General features: G+C 38.7%; 2 pseudogenes; both read right to left on the bottom strand.

Annotated features, from left to right (window-relative positions):
* Window positions 1-1,953: 1,953 nt before the first annotated feature.
* Window positions 1,954-5,827, bottom strand: LOC138158321 (RNA/RNP complex-1-interacting phosphatase-like; annotated as a pseudogene).
* A 1,986-nt stretch (window positions 5,828-7,813) lies between these two features.
* LOC138158374 (profilin-1 pseudogene) lies at window positions 7,814-8,522 on the bottom strand (annotated as a pseudogene).
* Between the last annotated feature and the right edge of the window lie 1,393 nt (window positions 8,523-9,915).

The raw sequence follows: 9,915 nt of genomic DNA, 5'->3' as shown, positions 1-9,915 counted from the left end.
TCTACAGTCAACATGATTCAGGAGCCAGAAGAGACTGGCCAGGACATACCATCTATGTAGCTCTTTATGATTTACAAAGCATTTGAGATAAGAGATCGCTAAGTGGGTCTGGGAGGGAGGGGGCAAGTATGATTAACCTCATTTTATAGAGGAGCAAATGGGTCTAGAAGTTAACTGAGTGGGAGGTAGCTTGGCACAGTAGAATGAACAAGCACTGGCTCCAGGGTCAGAGGACCTGGGTTTACAAACCACCTTTGATGATTACTCCCTGTATGTATTGGGGAAAGTCCCTTCAGCTCCCTGGGCTTCAGTTTCCTCACCTGTAAAATTACAAAATGGCCTGCAAGGACCTTTCTATCTCTTCACCTAGCATACTACCGCAGGCCCAAGGCCCACTACCATATAAGAAGCTACGAGGATACAGGCCAGGGTCCCCATCTGATGGATGGGGTTAATGCTGTGCCTAAGACTAGGAGAAATATGTTTTAGGACAGAAACAGAAGATGAGCTCCTGATGAGGTTAGAGCCACCCCTGAATTTCATCCTGAGGCTACCAATTTAAAATGAACCGGATACAAAATTAGCTCTAATTTTGTCAGTGCTGTGACCACATAAGTTTTTTTTTTTAAAGCAACAGGGGTTAAGTAACTTGCTCAAGGTTACACAGCCAGTTATTTCTGGGTGTGGTGCTAAGTATCTGAGCCCGGATTTGATCCAGGTCATCCCAAAACTGGAGCTGGTGCTCTTACTTGCTGAGCCACCTGGCCACCCCTAAGCAATTGGGGTTAAGTAACTTGCTCAAGGTTACACGGCCAGGTGTTTCTGGGTGGGTGCTAAGTGTCTGAGCCCAGATTCGATCCACAAGTCATCCTGACAGTAGAGCCAGTGCCCTTACTTGCTGTGCTACCTGACCACATAAGTTTTAAGAGACTAATTCAAAACATATAAAGAGAAGGGAGCCCAAAAGAAGCTGCCACCTGGTGGGATATCCCTGCAGTGAAGAAAGGCACTGGCTAGACTTAAGTCAGACAGGAACATTCTTTTAGCAATATCTAATTTCACTTTCAGACTTCTTTTTCCTCTTTGACAAATAATCTTATGATTTCTGATTTTGTTATTTGTTTAGGGTGACCCACTAGGACCACAGGTTCAGAGTTAGAAGGGTCTATTGAAGTTACTGATTCCAACACCCTCATTTTAAAGATGAGGAAACTGAGGCCCAGGGGAGTTAGGTTACTGTCAAGGGTCACACATTAAGTGCTTGACCTGGATGTGAACTCCGACCTTCTTGATATCAAGACTAGGGCACCTTATCCACTATACCACACTGTCATCCCCTGCCAATGACAAGTGTCAGGTATGTTAGGAAATGTATTTTCTCCCATAAACTTTGGTTCATTTTTCTCTTTTACTAACAGGTGTGGTTAGCACAAACAGTCAAAATATACTGAGTATTTCTGGGTAAAGTGACCAACTCACACTCCTGGACTTGTCATCCTGGGCGCTAACCCAGCAGCCACTCTTGGAGGCCCTGCCAGAACATCCCCCACAGGCCTAACTCTAAGGAGATTGTCTCTTAGGCACACTGTAATCTGAATTCTGAAAATAAGGAGAAAAATGGTATTAGTGACAATAGATCAGTAAGTAAACATAATAAAGACAATTTACAAATGTCGACAAAATAACAAAACAAAGTTTAACTAACAAATCTAGATATGAATGTTAATTTTTGATAATATTCAGTGGAGACTCTTTGCTCATTGGTCTAAATCCTAAGCGCCATCTTGTTTTTAAAATTTCAGGTATAACACAGAATTTTAAAAAAATTCACCTTCAAACAAACTTCAACCCCATCAGCAAAGTGGTAAAAAAAAAATTTCTCCCTAACCTTGCCTGGGAAAGCAAAAAAAGAGATGGCTACCTTCCCTTGATTTGGCCTGACCAGACGTCATGCTAACTATTTTTTCCCATGTGATTTCTACATATCTGTTCCTCATTGGTCTGGAAAATATAGTCCATCATAACAGGTTTCTGTCTGTTGTTCTAAGGAGGCAAATTATAATTAAGTTTTAGATTCCAAGTGTATCTGCTCTGAGAACAGTCCTCTCTAGGTGTACCTGGAGGAGGCAAAGGGGTATGGTTCCCACATTTTTGCAAGAGTAATTCTGTCTCTGTTGGTGTTTCCTTGATGACTGGTAGAAATCTTGTGGTTGTGAATGAAATTCTCTTTCATGGGATTAAAAGTCTTGGATTTGAGAGTGGAACTCATGGCACTGGTAGTGGAAGTCTTCTTGGGGCTGGGAGTGGAAGTCTCGGGACCATCTGGGTCTGTGATAATGAGCTTCATGGGTGTTGTAAAAGTTTATCCTTTCCATAAATGATGATTCTTCAAAATGGTCTGACCTTAAAGTACCATCATTCTTTCTCATTGGTCCATGCTGGAGGTCTTAGCATGTGCTCATTATCTATTGAACAATTTTATTGCATCATTTGGTTTAATGTTTTGAACATCAATCAAATACCAGAAAATAAGATGATCTGTTATGTTTAAACCATGTATAGAGTGGACTCCAAAAAAGTTTGTCATTATCTTGATTTTCTTTCAAGAATCTGTTCGAGGCACATCTGAATTTAAAATATTGTGTTGTCATTGGGCACCTGGTGTCCAACTTTAAAAATCTTTAACTAAGGAAAAGCCTCTGGCCATTCCTCTGGTTTGTAATAGCGCTGGGTGTATGTTAAATAGATGACCAATCCAAACTCTTCGTTCTGTTCTCACATCTTCTTAACAAGAACCAAAGGGGAAAAGAATTTTCTGGGGCAAGTTTGTCTTCAAAACTTTTTTTTCCTTTTTTTTTTAAACAATTGCTGTTAAGTAACTTGCCCAAGGTTAAACAGCCAGGTTTTTTTTTTGTGTGTGGGTGCTAAGTATCTGAGGCCAGAACCAATCCCGGGTCCTCCCAAGTCTGGGGCCGGTGCTCTTACTCACTACGCCACTTAGCCACCCCCAAAACTTTTTTAAAGGAAGTTTAAAAGCAATGAAACATGTCCAACTGGGAGGTAGTCTTTACACCTATCCTGGAGGCAGTGCTCCCCCTTTCCTCAACCACCACCTCTGATGCAGCCCCTCCCCCCATCGCTGGGGCACTTTCAGGCTCCCTGAGCCTGCAGCCAACCCTGTGCCACCATCTCACCTCCAGCACTGAGCCCTCTAGCCTCCTATGCTTCTGGTCTGGGCCTTGCCACACTGCGCCTGTGTTCCCACCACCACGGGCCTGCACAGCCTACGTGCCTCAATCAAGTTTTAATATGACATATATAGCTTCATTGGATGTAAGAACTTTTCCATACCTTGTTTCTCAGTTAGCAGCTATTTGCCTAACAAAGGCAGAATGCTTCACAATTTTAATTAACTGAAGTACTAACTGGTAAATATTTAAAGATGCACTGATCTATCTATCATCTATCTATCTATCTATCTATCTATCTATCTATCTATCTATCTATCTATCTATCTCTATCTATCTCTATATATCTATATCTATATCTATATATATACATATTGACCAGCAGTATTTTGTAATTGTGACTAGAAACACAGAAATCAGTACAATGAAAATTCACATAATAGTGCTAAAAATCCAAGAACTACTAGATGATTAATTCCTAACCATTAAACATTATTACTGGAATACTAGTATTTGAGAATTTCATTAGTTATTCCTTAGGTAATACAGATTCTTTAAAAAGAATGTTTTTTTACAATTTTCTTTTAAAACAAAATATACATTATTTCAAAAAGAGATGCAGAAAACTTGTGAGATATTAGTAGATATGTTTAGATTATGCTTAATGTAGATTTTAAAATTAATAATGGCTACATTCATTTAGTCAGTAAATAAACACTTATTAAACATCTATTATTTGCCAGGCATTGTGCTAAGTGCTGAGGATAGAAAAAAGAAGTAAAAGACAGTTCCTGTCCTCAAGGAGCTAACAATCTAATGACTCATTGTTTGTTTTGTCTTTAGGGAGAAGCTACATCTAAAAGCACAGATAATTTTTTTTTTATTTAGAAGGAGAAAATTTTGATTTCATAATCATTAATATGACCTCAAATATTCATGACTCAATCAATGGAATACAATAATTTTTTTTCTGTTTTTTGCTAAAAACAAAGATATTGATCACAGTAATATTTCAAAAAATATCCAATCCCTTTCCTGGTTTTCACTTCTCTGGCTCCAGTGAGTAGGCCCTAATTAATGTCCAATAGTACTGACGGTGAGTTGAAAATAGGCAATTCCCTCAAACTCAAATTCAGTCACTAGTCTTAAGGCCATCAAATTGAAGCTCTTGAATTTTCTAACCAATAAGCTTATCTAAACAGAGATCACCTAAACATGATAGTGCCAATGAAATATTTGCAGCATTGACCATGACTATAAATATTTCTGCATTTTGCTTTATCACAAAATAAAGCAGACTTTTCATATAGAATATAGAAGCGAAACTTTTATTCATATACCAGAAAACCCAAAATCAGTAAGCTGATTCTATCATATTAGCAAAGAAGCCATATTAGTAGCAAATAAGCCATAACAACACAGAGAGCCACAGCATCCTTAACCTTCCCACAAACAAATATAAGATCAATATTTTCTCACAAATCTAACTCTTTGCCTGAACATTTCTCTCTCCCCCCATTTCTCTGATTCTGGATCCCCGATTCCTGAGTGCTCTGTTCCGCCCGTTAGCAAACTCCTCCTACCACAGGCTCCATGTGACTACATTCAGCCTATTAGGGCACAAAGTTTACTTTCAAAGCAGGGAAGGTTTTCAAATTCCCCTAGGCCTATTAAGGGGCAGGGAAGATCTTCAAATTCTGATTACCATTACAACATGTGAGACATCTCCCTCATATCCCCCCCCAGAAAACAATACCTCAACACTCTGGAATTTTACATTAAAAACTTATTGCTTATGAGTTTGTCCATCTCACACTTATTAAACTTATTTGAACTTGTTAAAATATCTTAATTTCTTGGGGTCTCAATTATGTTACATATGAAATGAGGCATATGTCTTAGAATTTAGTCACTGGATGATTCTTCAGTTTCCATCCTGTTTTAAATCTTTGACTCTGTAAATTAATTCTCTCTATATATTTCTATCCTAACCTTTTCTCTCCTTCAATAAATCTTGGTTTTCTTCTCCCGCTGTATAAATGTGTGTTTCTGTTTCAACTTCTTCTCATCTCTACACATACATACATACATACATACATACATACATACATACACACAGCAGAGAGGTCCACCTTTAGATCTTTTAATATTCAGTGGATACATGGGTAGTTTTTGCCCTGCACATGTTATCCTTCCTTCTAACTCCTCACATGAGCACAACATCTGCTCTGAACATATGTTTACAAAATTATATCCTATATGACACTTCTTCTGCAAAAGCTATTACTGCTTGTATGTTGCAAATTACTTATGACTAATATATCTTTAAAATATGAGATTTGTCCAATGTCCAAGAATTTAATAGGAGGATCTAAGACATATCCACAAATATCTTCTGAATATAAATCAAACCAGAATACATAAAACGTGCAAATAAATGGAAAGATAGATCCTAGTGTCGTGTCATCATTCAATCCAGCAAAATGAAAAGCATTCTGTCTTTAGTCCTCTTACCTTAGAGTGTTCATGAAACATGTAAAGGGTTCATAGTAGTCACCAGAACAAACAACAAACACATTTATTACCCTTTGGATCACTCGAAATTTTGAAGATAGTGATGCTTCACTATTCACATCCATAAAGCAGAATATAACTTGGAGAATATTAATTCTGGGGAAATGACTGCATTATCTTCCAAATGTAATCTATCCTGCACACTCTCTCCTCTTCCATTCTTAGACAAGTTCATAGCATACTTTTAGTGCCCAACCAAGGAACTTGTGCTTTCAGATTAAGACAAAGAATAATTTCAAGTCATAGACTAATAAATAAGCAAAAGACATGTAAAGGAATCCTTGCGATGAGCTAGTCACTGGGCAGAATTCTCGGGTGATACAAACATATGCAAGCAAGATAATTCCTGTCCTCAAAGGGCTTACATTCTTATGTGAGAAGACAACATATAGACAAGAACACAAAATGGGGAGAGGAAAGGTACCTGTACGTGGAGAGGGAGTAGGTTTTGAGGGGTAGACAAAGAAGTTCAGATTTCATGTTGAGTGAACTTGAACTTGACCATAATCTTGCTAAAATCGTGACCCAGGCAAGCAGTTGCCAATCTAAATACAGAGTGGGACTTCAGGAATAAAGATTTCCTTACAGTGGCAGGCATTTAGTACGGTGAAGGAAGAGAAGTCTAGAGAAGTGAGTTGTGAGTGAAGTGGAATATGCCTCAAATTTCTCTCCATCCCAAACCTTAAAATCTACCAGTGTGATTTTCCTAAATCATTTCTGATCATGTCAATGTCCTACTCTATAAATTCCAGTGGCTTTTTATTCCATAAAAGATTAAACAAAAAGTCCTCTGATGGACATGTTGTTTACAACCTGGTCTAAACTATCTTTCTAACCTAAGTATACAGTATTTCCATTCACATACACTATATAATTGAGTTAAACTGACAGTCCATATTCCATTTCTATGACTTTGCATGGGGCAACTCCTGTCTTTAAATACATGCTCTCAGGGGTGTCTAGGAGGCCACAGTGAATAGAGCAATTGCCCTGGAATCAGAGGAACTGAGTTCAAATTCTGCCTCAGACACTTAACTTGCTATCCATGTGACCTTGGGCAAGTCACTTAACCCCAATTGCCCTGCCCTCCCTGCTCCAAAATGCAAATAAATAAATACACACCCTCATAACCCTAACTCTTAGAAAACACTAATTTCAATCAAGGTTTGAATGAAACTTTGCCTTTTTACATCAGTTTTCCTGATCTCCAGGCTGCTAATTCCTTCTTCCCAAAACTGCTTTGTCTATTATTTTATTTGGCTACCTTTTGCTTCCTCTGATTTTATTATAAAGTCATTTCCCTCCTGACTGCACTACTATGGGATATATTTGACTTCTCTATAATGCCCTAGGAAGACAATTCTTGGGAAAATATTGATATCCTGCAAGATTCTATCAGCCTTGGTACTCACACCTCATCTCTACCCTCCCCTCTCTGATTGAAAGTGGAACCACATACTCCAAGCCCTCCATTTAAGGAGGGGAGTCAGCTCAGAACATTTCATTTCTTACCTGCCTGCACTATTTTGGGAACTGACTTCTCCACTATGCCATCACACAAGGTACCTCCCTTCCCCTTTTCAGCTTTCTCTTGTGTGTTATCTCCCCACATTAGATCATAAGCACTTTTAATTCAGGGATGGGCTCTCTTTTCATATATTTATTCCCATTCCTTACCAAATTACCTGGAACAGAGTTGTCATTTAATATATCTTTATTGACCATTGGCTAAGCTCCTTGAGGGAAGGGACTGTTATACTTTTGTATTTGTGACCCAAGTGCCCAGGACATAGTAAGTCCTTAGTAAATAGTTGTTGATTGATTGATTCAAGTACAAATTATTCTCATGAAAATTTTTCAGAGATCAGAGAGTAGCTATATAGATTGGAGATCAATTACATAAGAAGGCTAGTCTTATTATCATCCACTCTCCCCCCCAAAAAAAGGCAATAAAGAGAGGATCAGATCTACATATAGACTATGTTGTATTGAGGATAAAATCTGTTATTTCTACCTCATCTGTCTACCATTCGAGATTAAAGTTTTTTTTTTATTAGTAGAATCTTTTATTCATATTCCAATATGTTTCCAGGAAAAAAAAAAAACAACAAAAATTTTTTCAAAAAAAAAAAAATCTTCCCAACTACACACAGGAAAGAGGTTCAGAAGGAAAAGGGGGAGGGGGCACCTGTCCATCCAACGTGCCCCCCCAGGTGTAGTTTTGGCAGGAACAAGTATGTAGTGGAATGCCCCCCACAAAAAAATGGTGAGGGAAATGGTGCAGAAGCCTTGGGGAAGAAGGGAGGACAGGGAGGGTCAGTATTGAGAGCGTCGAAGGTGGGAAGCCATTTCATAACACTTCTTGTTGATCATTCCTCCATGGATACCTTCTTTCCCCATCAACAGGACTAGCATCTTGGCAGTCATGGTAACAGTGAGGTTTTAGGTGGGAGCACCCCCAGTGCTCTTCATGCAAAGGTCCATGGTGTACTCTCCATCTAGCAGCAGCGAATCTCTGATCACTGAACATTTCTGGCCCCCAAGTGTCAGCCCATTTACGAAGAAAATTGAACGATCTTTGCCCCCCAATACAGCTACTTCAGCTGGCGTGATATTTGCGAAGGTTTTCCCGGGTGGCAGGGTGGCGGCCCAGACGGAGGGCGAACCCTTGTAGCCGACTATGGCCGCATCCTTACAGGTTCCGTCCACCATGAGGTTGTCGATGTAGGCGTTCCAACCCGCCATAGAGCTGGCGGTCTGGCTCTGCTTGCTACTGCAGGCAGGGGTGGCGGAGAGCTCGAAAAACCCGCTGCTGGCCGGACTCGCAGTTCTGTTCTCTCTCTCAAGATTAGAGTTTTAAGAGACAGTGGTGAATCTGATGTTAGTAATGATGAAAATTGATTGCTATACAGAAACCTGGCAATTTTTCACCTATTGCCCATTTATTATGTTTCTCCTATTTTCTTCCAGAATTGCTATTAAGATAATCCTGTTGAGTGTTATGTCACATCAACATTTTGGAAGGACTACTCACCAATCCCTACTTAATCTTTAGTTAAGTGATCCTGTTTATAATCTTTCATCTTCCTCACATTTTACCAATCTGTACGAATTTGTCAAGTTTCCATGAACTGCCATGTCTCTCTGCTTATCAAGGGGGCAAGTATTTGCTGGGTCAGTTATTTTTCCCTAGGTTTGTTTGACAACCTTTTAGTGACAATTGCTTTACATCAGTTAATGCTTAATAAAAACGGCAACAGCCAGAAATCAACATCTTTTCCTTCACCTATATCCCATTTTTCAGTGTCAATGAACGCCACTTCAAAATATCTCAGGTTGGAGCTTTTGAAATTAGGTTCAGTGTCTTCTGATCTTTGTCCTTTCTTCTAATTTGATGCTGATTTTGACCTTTGCCCTCAGTAGAAAATAGTCTGGTGATACACTGACAACTGATTCAGAAATAAATTACATAGGAAGCAGCATTTTGCTTTGGAAAGAATACTGAATTTGAAGTGTGAGAGCCTGAGCTTTCATCCTGACTCTGCCACTGACAACCTTTGGACCTCAGGCAAGCTACTTTACCTCTTGAGGTGATTTTTCTCATCTGAAAAATAAAGGGATTGAACTATTTGGCATTTCAATTCTCTGTCAGTGCTGTCTATAACCTTATAATAATAAAAAAAAAACAGTTTCTCACTTAATTTCATTTTTGTGATGTTTTTCATTATTTGCGAGGTACAACATTTTCAAACTCTATTCTACAGGAAAGTATTCAGGATATAGATTTGTAAGCTATCAGAATAGTAAGTCTTTTATCTCTTCCATTTATGAATCCTGAATCATGTTTTTCAACTTATTTTTTCTCTGTTGTATATACTGTCAATGGTGGCTGACAGAGAAGTTTTAAAAGAAGTAGACAGGGCATACACAAGTTATCTACAAACAGAAGTAGAACTGCTGAAGGCTAGCATTTCATTGGATGTTACCTTCCTGAAGATCAATTTCTATTGTCATGAGGGTAATTTGGAGGAAGATCACAAATTTGAAAAGTTCCTCCAGTCACATCATTCATTCTAATAAATTCTAAGTTTATTCTTATTCTATATGTTAATTCTATTTCTTGGCCATACTTGGCTTTATATAGAGAGTGCCA

This window comes from Petaurus breviceps, unplaced genomic scaffold, assembly GCF_028583685.1.
Source record: "Petaurus breviceps papuanus isolate PSGF00001 unplaced genomic scaffold, PetGlider_PUasm1.0 174, whole genome shotgun sequence".
NCBI classification, from domain to species: Eukaryota; Metazoa; Chordata; class Mammalia; order Diprotodontia; family Petauridae; genus Petaurus; species Petaurus breviceps.
The sequence above is the reverse complement of the archived record's forward strand: the minus strand, read 5'-3'. Positions and strand labels throughout refer to the sequence as shown.